General features: G+C 44.6%; 1 protein-coding gene across 1 annotated transcript in view; it reads right to left on the minus strand.

The window, feature by feature from the left end:
• Positions 1 to 7141, minus strand: part of psda (pleckstrin and Sec7 domain containing a) — an 80266-nt gene extending 73125 nt beyond the window's left edge. Inside the window, exon 1 of the mRNA XM_061744816.1 lies at positions 6990 to 7141. The gene's annotated coding sequence lies outside the window, so the exon portion shown is untranslated. The remainder of the gene's footprint in view (positions 1 to 6989) is intronic.
• Between the last annotated feature and the right edge of the window lie 5822 nt (positions 7142 to 12963).

Raw genomic sequence — 12963 nt, forward strand, 5'->3', positions numbered from 1 at the left:
GATGGAGCCAGATATCTGTAAACACTGAACTGAACTCCCCAGGACAAAGCAAACCCCTGTCACCAAGAAGAAAAATAAAAATAGCAGTAAGAAAGAAAAGAGAAGAAAATGAGAGAAGAGATAACAGAAAATGGAAAAACGTAGTTTCTCCAATTTTCTCCAAAAGTGGGTGAAAGATCGGCAGGTGAACCGGCAGCTGAGGAGAAGTTATGATGCAAACTTCAACATGATGGTTTCATGAGGCAAAATAACAGGCTTTTTCTCTCCAATATATTGTTATAATCATTTGTTTCAGATGTACTGTCATTATTTTCTGTGTAAAAATTGAATTTGGTCTTTTCAAACTTGAGTCTTGAAAAATAGGGTCGTCTAATAATCAGGGTCGTCTTATATTCAGGCCGATACGGTAAATATTAATAACCATTGTAAGACAGTCCCTTCAGACACCTGTGGATGACATCACAGGGGGGCGTGTCCAGGTGTTGGATCCTTCCACCCTGATACTCTGATCAGCTGGTGTTTGAACCTTTTCAATTTAACACATCAGGTGTGTTTAAAAGCAGCTTCTCATTCAGACTTTTGGCTGAAGTGAAACACCGTGTGAGTAAGAATGAGTCTATAAGCGCCGCTGGATTACAGTAATCCTCTGTTCGCGGGATCAGAGCCGCCGCCGGCGTGAAGCTCTCGAACCCGTCACCCTTGCTGGCTTCACCTCTGACTTCTCCATCCTCCTACAGCTCCAGGGCTCAGACGGTCCTGGATGTTCCCAGATCAGGTCTGGGTCCAGAACCGTTTACGTGTTCAAAGCTCCTCTTAAGACCCATCTGAACCGGCCGGCGTTTAATTCTACCTGAGGTTCTGACCCGGCGTCTCTGGAGCTCCTGCAGCCCAACGTTGGAGCTACAACTGACTAGGCCAGTGTTGAAAAAAATAAACGATTTTCCGATTCCAAATCATATTCTCATATTAATTCCTAAAAATCAATTCGTATGTCTAAAGATCGATTTTTTTTATGTTTTTTTTTTTTATGATTTATTTATGTATTTTTTTTTTCTCATCATTATATTACAACTTTTGGTATTTTTTTTGTTTATGCCCAAAAAAGGAATGTTTTGTTGGACACGAGAATAACTGGTGCCATGTTTTTGCCTTTAAATATGTTATAAGGTATGAAAACATTAATGTTTTCAGTTATAGTTGCATTAATTGTCTATATTTCATTACTTAATATACTGTCTTGGGGTTACATTTGCATAAAATGCTTAAAACCAAATTCTCAAAAGTTAAAAACTGAAATAGACCGAAAATGGAAAAAAATAAAACTGGAATCTGGGACAAAATAAAACCGATTTCCTGGATCTCTGTTTCCTCCCTGGATCTGTTTGGTAATTCTGACCCACGATGTTTGTTATATATATATATATATATATATATATATATATATATATATATATATATATATATATATATATATATATATACAGTTCTATCAGCATTCTGGGAGCTGATTGGTCCTTACAGCATCATTAGCTGCAATACTTGCTGTTGAATCTCAATATAATACTAGTATTAATATGTTGCAGAACTACAGTCATATAATTCATGCAACAGCTCAAAAAACTGTTTTAATAACACTAACACAAATCAATATTTGAATCGGATCAAAGCCTGATAATCGATTCTGAATCTTAAGAATCGTAATTGAATCGATTCCTAACATTTGAATGGATCCCCAGCGGCCAACGAGCCCCATGTTGGGGAGAAACTGCTGGGTGGAGCAAGTACAGGCCACGCCCCCTGTGATGTCACCCCCAGGTAGAGGCCACGCCCCCTGTGATGTCACCCTGAAGGGAGAAAAAATATATTTTGTGTCCTGAAGATGTCCTGAATTCCCAAAGCACAGTCTGCACCTGCTGTTTGTTAACAAATGTAGCTGTGATGTGTGGCTTGTTCACACGGGGCCGGGTTCCCGTGGGAAGCGACTTGGTGTGGGAGCTCGCGTAGGGGTGAAGGGGCCTTTTCCCGCCCCCACCAGCTAGGAAAGGTATAAAGACGGAGAAAGCCGGAAGTTCAGATCAGAGTCTGCTGTGGGTCTAGTGCACGGACGCCCAGCCAGGGTTTTTATCGCTGCTCTGCCTGGACTGTTCCGACTCTCCAGTCCTTCTGTGTTAAGGTAAGAGGTACATCTCCTAGCCCCTTTCTAATTGTCTGTTGTTCTGTCATTTGCGGGGGATAACTTGACACAGAGTTATCCGAAGGGCAGTTGTGTGTGAGTCTTTTTGTGTGCACTGCTTTTAATTAATGTATTCATTATAGCAAAAGCGAGTGTGTGTCTGATTCATTTTTGCACAGCCGACCGCTGCCGAACCATAAGTGAGATTTCTTCTAAAACACACCCCCAGGTGATGTCACCCCAAGGTGCTTTTGGAGCCTCTTTTACTTCCTGGTGTGGAACACGAGACTCTTCCAGCCTCAGATGTCATGGTTCTGGTTGCAGGAAGATTCCTGTAGTCTGGTATCTGACCCGGGTTCAGGTCTGGTATCTGACCTGGGTTCAGGTCTGGTATCTGACCCGGGTTCAGTTACGGGTGTCCGATCTAAACCCAACATTTAAAACAGTCTCCGTCTGCAGAAACAGAAACATCTGGTTGTATCAAGTGTTTTCTTACTTGAGGACGACCTTCATCGCTGCAGAACTCTGGACTCAAACTGCTCAGGAAACTGTTTTATTACAACTTTCTAAACTGAAAGTTGTAATAAAACAACTGAAAGTTGTATATATATATATATATATATATATATATATATATATATATATATATATATATATATATATATATATATATATATATATGAAAGTTGTTTTATTACAGATGGAACTGGACCAGACTGCAGTTACACGGCGCCAGTTTTTATGCTGTTTCACTGATGAAGGTCAGCAGTTTGAGTCATGAGGAGTCACATGAACACACACACACACACACACACACACACACAAACACACGAACACACACACACACACACACACACACACGCACACACACACACACACACACACACACACACACACACACACACACACACACACACACACACACACACACACAAACATGAACACACACACACACACACACACACAAACATGAACACACACACACACACACACACACACACACACACACACACACACACACACACACACACACACACAGCTCTGATTATAAACTGAATGGAGTCATGTTTCCCAGGAGGAACCAGATCACTCACTCATCCATCCATCCATCCATCAATACATCCATCAATCATCCATCCATCCATCATCCATCCATCCATAAATACATCCATCCATCATCCATCCATCAATCATCCATCCATCTATCATCCATCCATCATCCATCCATCTATCATCCATCCATCATCCATCCATCATCCATCCATCATCCATCCATCCATCCATCCATCCATCATCCATCCATCATCCATCCATCCATCATCCATCCATCCATAAATACATCCATCCATCATCCATCCATCTATCATCCATCCATCATCCATCCATCCATCATCCATCCATCATCCATCCATCATCCATCCATCATCCATCCATCCATCCATCCATCATCCATTCATCCATCCATCCATCCATCATCCATCCATCCATCATCCATCCATCCATCATCCATCCATAAATACATCCATCATCCATCCATCATCCATCCATAAATACATCCATCCATCCATCATCCATCCATCATCCATCCATCATCCATCCATCCATCATCAATTCATCATCCATCCATAAATACATCCATCCATCATCCATCCATCCATCATCCATCCATCATCCATCCATCCATCATCCATTCATCCATCATCCATCCATCCATCATCCATCCATAAATACATCCATAAATACATCCATCCATCATCCATCCATCATCAATTCATCATCCATCCATAAATACATCCATCCATCAATCATCCATATGTTGGGCTACCTAAAGTTTACGACACCGTAGCCACACGGCTTGGAACAACGGAAAAACCCCTGGACACGAAGCTCAGCCAGGATTTGCATATGTGGCCCCTTGCTGATAAGGGACCACACTCTGATTGGACAAGGACCCCAAGCTGCAGGAAGGAGCATGGACTTCCTGGGCGCAGCTAGAGAAGAGAAGGCCCTTCTCTCTTCTCTCTTCTCTGCTTTTTACTCTCCCCTACAGGTCTGCTGTAGCACCAGGACCAGCCGAGGACCGGCTTTCTCCTTTCGTGACCGAAGGAGCGTCCGTTTTGCAGCGCTGCACGAGTGACCCACACGGTTCCGAGCCCAGAGAGCCGAACTAGGGACCCTGCAGCCTCGACGTGAACGCCTTTGGACCGAACCGAAGCTGAAAGAAGCCAAGCTGCTGTCCCCTCATTCAATTCAATTTATATAGCGTCTAAAGCTTGAGTTATGGTTCTGCGTCAAAATGACGCCGTGCCTACGGCGTGTGGTTTGCATTGACGCGTACCACACGCCATCACTGACGCCGTCACTGACGCCGTCACTGACGCCGTCACTGACGCCACCTCCCAAAAATTGTAACTACGCGTGGAGGCGACGCAGACCACACGCAGGCGAGAGGGCTGTGATTGGTTCACTTGGTAGCAACGCATTTCCAGTTTCCGGTTTGAAGCAGTCGTGAACTTTCAGCCTCTTTTCTTCGTTTATGTGTGATTTTTTTTGTTTTGGTTTTTTGCACAATAGTTGTCCTTATCTCTTTGATTTACTGTGACCGGAAAAAGTCGGATAAACCATTCAGGAAAAGATCGCGAATTAGCGGTCGCGGGGGGAACTGCACCGTGGAGAAATGGAGTGATGGAGAAGTCCGAAGGTTCATGACGGTGTCACGGTGACGGCATGTGCTCTGCGTTGGTTTGACACAGAACCATAATTCAGCCTTTATACCACAAAAGTTGTCTCCAGACGCTTTCCAGATACATGAACAATGGCAGGTAAAAACTCCCCTAGTGGGAGAAAAGCCTTAATCCAAACAGTGGCAAGAAAAACTCCCCTTTAGGAGGAAAGAAACCTGGACCAGGACCAGGACCATAAGGGGGGACCCTCCTGCCGAAGGCCAGACTGGGGGGTCGGGGACGTCAACTGCACAGCAGGCAGGTGGAAGCAACAGCGGGATGACCAGGCAAGCCCCAGGTTAGGTTCAGGATCGGGGAAAGGTTGAGAAGGGGCAGGGCCAGGGAGAGGAGGCTTGACGGACAAATCTCTCCCCCGCCTAACCGGGCCGTTACCCTGACCGGGCTGTTACCCTGCCCCTCTCACTCCCACGCGGCAGGATCCGGTGTTTTGCATTCAGAGATGCTCTTCACCACCGGCAGAGGATGCTGCACCATGTACAAAAGAGAAAAAAGATAAAAAAGGGGGGCCGGCACAAGAAACTACAGGAGCGATGGACAAAAATGATAGCTATGAGATATTTATAATAAATAAAAATGGAAATGGAGAAGAGAGGAAGGGAAGAGGAGAGGAGAAGGGTGAGAGGCCCCGCCCAGCGGATCATGTCGGTGCCCCCTGCAGCATAGGCCTATAGCAGCATATCTACCACCAAGCTATATTTGAGACTAACTATTATAGTCTTGTTCTATAGCTGCAACTATGACTACTGACTCTAACACACTAGAGTTTACACTACCTAGAGATTTACCAACACCAGCTAGAGGTTTACTAAACACTAACTATAGGCTTTACTAAACAGAAAGGTTTTAAGTTTAGTTTTAAAGGTGGAGGTGGTGTCAGCCTCCTTAACCCAGATTGGAAGTTGGTTCCATAGTAATGGTGCCTGATAGCAGAACGCCCGCCCTCCAAATCTACATTTAGATACTCTAGGAACTACGAGTAAACCTGCACTCTGAGAACGGAGAGCTCTGCCAGGAACATAAGGCACTATCAGGTCTTGCAAATAATGCAGAGCTAAGCCGTTTTGGGCTTTATATGCAAGTAATAACATTTTTAATTGAATTCTGAATTTTACAGGTAGCCAATGGAGCGACGCTAACACTGGAGAGACGTGGTCTCTCCTGCTGATTCCTGTCAGCACTCATGCTGCTGCATTCTGGATCAGCTGGAGCCTATTCAGCAAATTACTTGGACATCCTGCTCCCCCGAGCCCCTGCAGGTCCTGGTCCTGAACCCGGTCCCATAACAAGCAAATGGCAAACAGGAAGTAGTTGGAAGACGTTTTCATGCAAGAACACAGTCAATACAACCAGATATTTCTGCTTCTGCAGACGGAGACTTTTTAAATGACGTTTTTTTCACATCAATCAAACTTTATTTGTAACACGGACGAAATACAACAGGGGAAATCCATTAAAAGCTCAGAGGTAGTTTAAAAAACACCTGAGGGAGAGCAGCCTCCCCCATGGTCTCAGTTCCCTGAGTCGTTCTGGCCGAGTTCTCGAGTCCAGACCTGGACCTGGAACCTAGAAGCCCCGGGATCAGAACCGGGTCCAGGTCCTGGTCCTGGTTCTGTCCCAGACCGTCTTCCTAGAGTCTACCGTCTGACGGCTTCACAATAAAAGACCTGGACTTTGGTCACGTCTCAGCATGTAGGTGTGTGTAAGTGTGTGTGTGTGTGTGTGTGTGTGTGTGTGTGTGTGTGTGTGTGTGTGTATATGTGTAGGTGTATATGTGCGTGTGTGTGTGTGTGTAATCTGAAGTAAACAGATAAGCAACAGCTACTTCCAGGACCGTTAATAGGATTCTGTGACACTCCCTTCTCAATCCTGCTCCCAGCATGCAACGCTCCATCTGCCAGCACACACACACACACATATGCATGCACACACACACACACACACACACACACATATGCACACACACACACACACACATATGCACACACACACACACACACACACATATACATACATACACACACACACACACACACACACACACACACACACACTCAGCTCTGCGAGTATCTCACCTGTACGTTCTGCTCTCCTCGCTCGCTCCTCGTTGCCGTGGCAACCCCCTCTGGTTGGAGTCACCTTGTCCTCCGTCCTCCTCGTCCTCTCTCTCCTCCTGTTCCTCCTCTCTTCCTCCTCCTCTTCCTCTTCTTCCTCCTCTTCCTCCCAACACTTGTTGTCTGCAGCCGAGCGGCTCATGGATTTACCCACAAGCCCCTCCCCTTCCTGCTCAGGCCCCTCCCCTTCCTGCTGTTCAGGTTCTTATCTGAGGCCAGGAGGCCTGCCGGCCAATCAGAGGCCGCGCTGGCCGGGGATCAGCTCCCTGGGCCAATCAGGGCGGCCCTGGCAGATGGCCGGGGCCCGGCGGGCCCCCCGGGCCCCCCCCCGACCCGGCAGACGGACCTGCTCGGCCCCGGGTCCAGCTGGAGACACAACAACACGTCACATGACCGTCCCAGGGCCCGGCGGCCAATCAGAGGGCTGAACCTGAGGAAACAGTCTTACCGGCGGTTCTTCTGGTTCCTCGTCTGGTTCCGACCAGAACATCCTCCCCCGGGACCAGAACCCAGACCCGGACAGAGTACCGGCAGGTTTGTCCCGATCAGGATTTTTTATCTCCCGATCACTTGAGTTTGAGTTTCTGCCGATCCCGATTTTTCCCGATCCTATCACTTTTTTTGGCTCCCGATACTTTTTCCCAATCAGATACATTTTGGCAATGAATTTAAAAAAAAAACCAGACGACTTTTTTCTTGACATTTCGACTTTTTTTCTCGACATTTCGACTTTTTTCTCGCCATTTCGACTTTTTTTCTCGACATTTTTCACAAAATGTTGACTTTTTTTCTCGACATTTAAACTTTTTTCACAAATTTTTGACTTTTTTTCTCGACATTTAAACTTTTTTCACAAAATTTTGACTTTTTTTCTCAACATTTAAACTTTTTCACAGGACTAAAACTCAAATTATCTTAATCTCAAATTATATGTTTCTTTTCTTGTCCATTGGAAACAACATGGACAGCTCTGGTGCCACAAAGTGTAAAAACATGAAATTGTAAACTAAAACTAAAAGTGTAGAATAGTGCAATAACAAAAATAAATTAATTTAACTTCAAAAGAGGTCGTTGAATGACGTCCAGTCAAACTCACAAACACAAGAAAATAAAATACTTTTTGTCTTAACCTTAGTGCAACATTCTGAATGAATGAATGAATGAATGAATGAATGAATGAATGAATGAATGAATGAATGAATGAATGAATGAATGAATGAATAGCAGCAGTTTAATGCACATGAACATATGGAACATTTCACAATTCAAACATTAAACCATGTTAGTTTCACTTACTGCAACGATATGTAAAAGGATTTAATATATATTAAAAACATTAATAACTATGAATGTCCCGATACTTTTTTGGCCGATACTGATGTTTTGAAAATGCCGTGATCGGGCCGATCGATCAATCGATCGATCGGGACTACACTAGTATCGAGGGTCCGGGTCCTTCAGGCGTCGTCATGGAGACGACCCTCACGCCATCGTAGAGGTCAAAGGTCACGTCCCGTTTCTAGTGGTTTTAGGCCACGCCCCCAAGCTCGGCCGCGCGGTTGCTAAGCAACCAGACCACCAGGAAGTGACGGGTCACCGGCAGGAAAAACGACCCGGCAAACCGACACGGACACGTGATCTTTAGGACTTTAGGACGTAAACGTTCAACCAATCAGAGAGCAGTATGTGATGTGGGCGGAGCCACGACCGGACCAATAGGACGCCCAGAAGTCTAGAGACCTGGTACCATGGAGTTTGAACTTCATCACAAACCTCAAAGTCTTCGGCACCAGTTTATAATGACTCTTGAAGTATCAATAAGTATCGATAGGTATTGATAATTATTAATAAGTTGTGTCTGTCAGATATAATTTTAGACTTTAATTCCAGCAGTTTTTGATGGTTTTATTGTAATTATGTGTGTTTAGTAACGATTGTGGATCTGGGATGACGCCCGCCTCGGCCTGAACCCTGGAAGTAATTTAAATATCAGGATTTCCACAAATAAAAGATAACAATCTAAATAAAGTTCAGCTTTAATAAGAAACAAACAGATGAACTGGTGATGAGTGATACTGATTCTACATCCCTGATCCTGGTCCTGATCCTGACCCTCATCCTCATCCTCATCCCTCATCCTGACTGATGGAGCTGTCCCAGTGTGGACATTTCCTGCCATTTAATCTGTATTTTCATTCATAAAAACAATGAAAAACAAAAGTTAACCTCCTTAAATCCACTTTATCGCAAAGTAAAGTGGTTATATGAAGACTGTGTTTAATAAATACAGCCGTTTCTTTCTGCCCCTCTGAGCAGCAGCCGGGACCGCAGATCTCCTTTCACAAACTAGTAGTTTTTTCCCCGCCACTGAAAAAAGGTCAACAGTAAACATCAGGTCGGACATTATAATGCAGCCATTTGAGTCAAAGAGGTTTATTTTACGGTTCGGCGAGCATGTAGTCGTCCAAACTACGCCATTACTGGCCGAAATGTGGACTTTTGCAGCGGACTCGCGCTGCCGTCGGCGGCGCTCAGCAGGGTGGACCTGGTTCCTCACAACAAGGAGCGCAATAAAAGTCATAATTTTACTGGAAAGGGCTGCTTTTAACTGCTATCACGTGCACGCCGATTTATTTAGGGGAGGCTTCTGCGCTGGATGCATGTCACGGTTTTATTCTGGCATTTAGTTAATTTGGGTAACAAGAGAATAATGTTAAACCGGGTAGTTTTTCAAAGGAGTTTCGCAACAGCGCCGCTTACATCTCAGAACAAGGATGACAGTAAAATTCATAATTTTACTGGAAAAAGCTGCTTTTAACTGAAATCACGTGCACGCCGATTTATTTAAGAGACGCTTCTGCGTTGGATGCATGTCACGGTTTTATTCTGGCATGTAGTTATTTTGGGTAACGAGGAAATAACGTTAAATCTCATGGTTTTTCAAAGGAGTTCGGCACAGCGCCGCTTACCTTGATGAGGATGGATGGATGTTCTTCAGGACCCGGACCGGGACCTGGACCCGGACCTGGACCCGGACTCTGACTCAGCGGTTCGGTCCATGTACCGGGCCAGCAGGGCCACTGATGTAACGCGGGGCCGGTAACGGTAACGCCGTCGGTACCGCGTTACCGGTACCGGTGGACCGTGAAGCTGCACCGGGACCAGGGGTTCGGGGTCCGAGGGTTCGGTCCAGGCCGGCTCGGTTCAGGCCGGCTCGGTTCCGTCCCTGTATGTGGTTCTCGGGTTTATTTCCAGCTCGGCTTCACTTTAGTTTACGTTTCTCCACGGTGACTCCACTTCCGCATCTCCGCCTGACGTCACGGCCATGTGAAGTGACGTCAAACCAACCAGACCAAAACTGGACCAACCAGAAGTCACGTCGGTAATGAAAACAGTCAGTAAATATACATATATACATATGTATATATATATATATATATATATATATATATATATATATATATATATATATATATATATATATATATATATATATATATATATATATAATTTATTCTTTATTTCATTCATTAAGAGAAAAACAAAACAGTTCAATATAATTACAACAAATCTCTTTCCTTGAATGAAAGGGAACAGAAAGAAGACTAAGCTTTTTTTATCTGTCCCTTTCCCCTAAGAAATTATGAAGAAATTAATGTAATAATAAAAACAAATTACAAATTACGCAATTAAAAAAAAACACTTTCCATTAAACGTAATATACATATATATACATATATATGTGTGTGTGTATATATACATATATATATATATATATGTGTGTGTGTATATATACATATATATATATATATATATATATATACATATATATATATACATATGTAAATATATATATATGTATACACATTGATATACATATACACACACATATATATATATATATATATATATATATATATATATATATATATATATATATATATATATATATATATATATATATATATAAACACAATGTGGGCGTGTCCTCGTCTCTTCCAGGACCACTAAGTCTCTGTTGAGGTTAATTTTAGTCTAATAATTATAGCGTCCTGTGTCTTTAACTGTCTGTCTCCTTGTGAACATCATGTGACAGATTTCAGTCTCTCTTTTATCATCATATCATTATCTCTCTCTAAAAGCTCCAGTGGAAATTAGAAAGAAAGTTCGGATTTAAATTCACTTTAATGGAAGATTTCTCATAAATAACTTTAATTTCTAAGTATTCAGTGATTTTCTCTCTCTGGACATTTACTGTGGCATTTGGTGAAATTTATTTCAGCTTTGTGTTTTCTTAAGTGTGTAACACCACATCCGACCACATGGGGGCAGCGTGTTACTAGGAAGTTACTGTGAGACAGAGATTGTGTAAGAAGAACTGGTTAAACCGCTGGTGACGTGACTCATCACTCAGAAGAGCCTGGTGAAACTTCAGTTTTATTTATATAGCATCTAATACAGCATAGTTGTCTCCTGGATGTTTCCAGAACCAGAACATGAACATAAACCCCCGAGCAATTATTACAAACAATGGCAGATAAAAACTCCCCTAGTGCGAGAAAAACCTTAAGCCAAACAGTGGCAAGAAAAACTCCCCTTTAGGAGGAAGAAACCTTGAGCAGGACCTGGATCATAAGGGGGGACCCTCCTGCCGAAGGCCAGACTGGGGGGGTCTGGGACGTCAGCAGCACAGCAGGCAGGTGGAAGCAGCAGCGGGATGACCAGAGGGGGGGGGGTGCAGGCAGGTGGAAGCAGCAGCGGGATGACCAGAGGGGGGGGGGGGGCAGGCCAGGCCAGAACGCAGCTCCCGAGGCTCCGGCCTGCAAACATGCACAAAAGAGAAAAAAGGGGGGCAGCACAAGAAACTACAGGAGCGATGGACAAAAATGATAGCTATGAGATATTTATAATAAATAAAAATGGTAATGGAGAAGAGAGGCAGGGAAGAGGAGAGGAGAAGAAGGGTGAGAGGCACCGCCCAGCGGATCATGTCGGTCCCCCCTGCAGCATAGGCCTATAGCAGCATATCTACCACCAAGCTATATTTGAGACTAACTATTATAGTCTTGTTCTATAGCTGCAATTATTGGCCCTTTTGCACTAGTCCTTACTCGGCCCGGCCTCGGCTCGTCACGCCTCTACCCGTTTTGTCCCCGTGTGTTTTTCCACTGCCAGGTGAGAAGTGTGCAGGTTGGGGTGAAGCTGCTGTCACGTACTCGATTGCGCAACCGCTTTGTTCATGTCGGCGCTGATCAGAAATCAGCTGGAGCCGCGAGCGGCTGAGAGTAAAACAGCCCGTCTACATCCCTTTTTTAATTCTCTCGTCAGTCACCAGGTTTATGAACATCTGCACCTCAGAGTTGGATCACCAAACAATGTTTTGTGCTTTAGTATAACATCGCCGCGAGCCGCGCTGACTCCCGCTTCCTGATTCAAATGTCTGACGGCCCCGCCCCCCGACCAATCAGTGGCGCCGAGGGTGGTGACGTCAGAAATAGTCCCGGCTCGGGCCGCTCGGTGGCGCAGTGGGTTAAGCAGCGGCTCATATACTGAGGCTAGTCCTCCTGCAGCGGTCGCAGGTTTGAATCCCGGCCTGCGCACCTTTGTTGCGTGTCGTCCCCATTCTCTCTCTCTACCCCTTTCCAGTCTGCATCTTCAATAAAGGGCCACTAGAGCCCAAAAAAAAGAAAGTCCCGGCTCAGTCCAGATAGAACCTCGCCAGAATGGTTACAGAAAAAGTATCGGCTTGGAGCGGCTCTACCCGTCTCAGCCCCTAGTGCAAAAGCGCAAGACGGGGCCGTGGCGGGTAGAACCGAGGTGGTACTAGTGCAAAAGGGCCATATGACTACTGACTCCAACACTAGAGTTTACACTACCTAGAGATTCACCAACACCAGCTAGAGGTTTACTAAACACTAACTATAGGCTTTACTAA

Source organism: Cololabis saira, chromosome 17 (assembly GCF_033807715.1).
Source record: "Cololabis saira isolate AMF1-May2022 chromosome 17, fColSai1.1, whole genome shotgun sequence".
Lineage (NCBI taxonomy): Eukaryota > Metazoa > Chordata > Actinopteri > Beloniformes > Belonidae > Cololabis > Cololabis saira.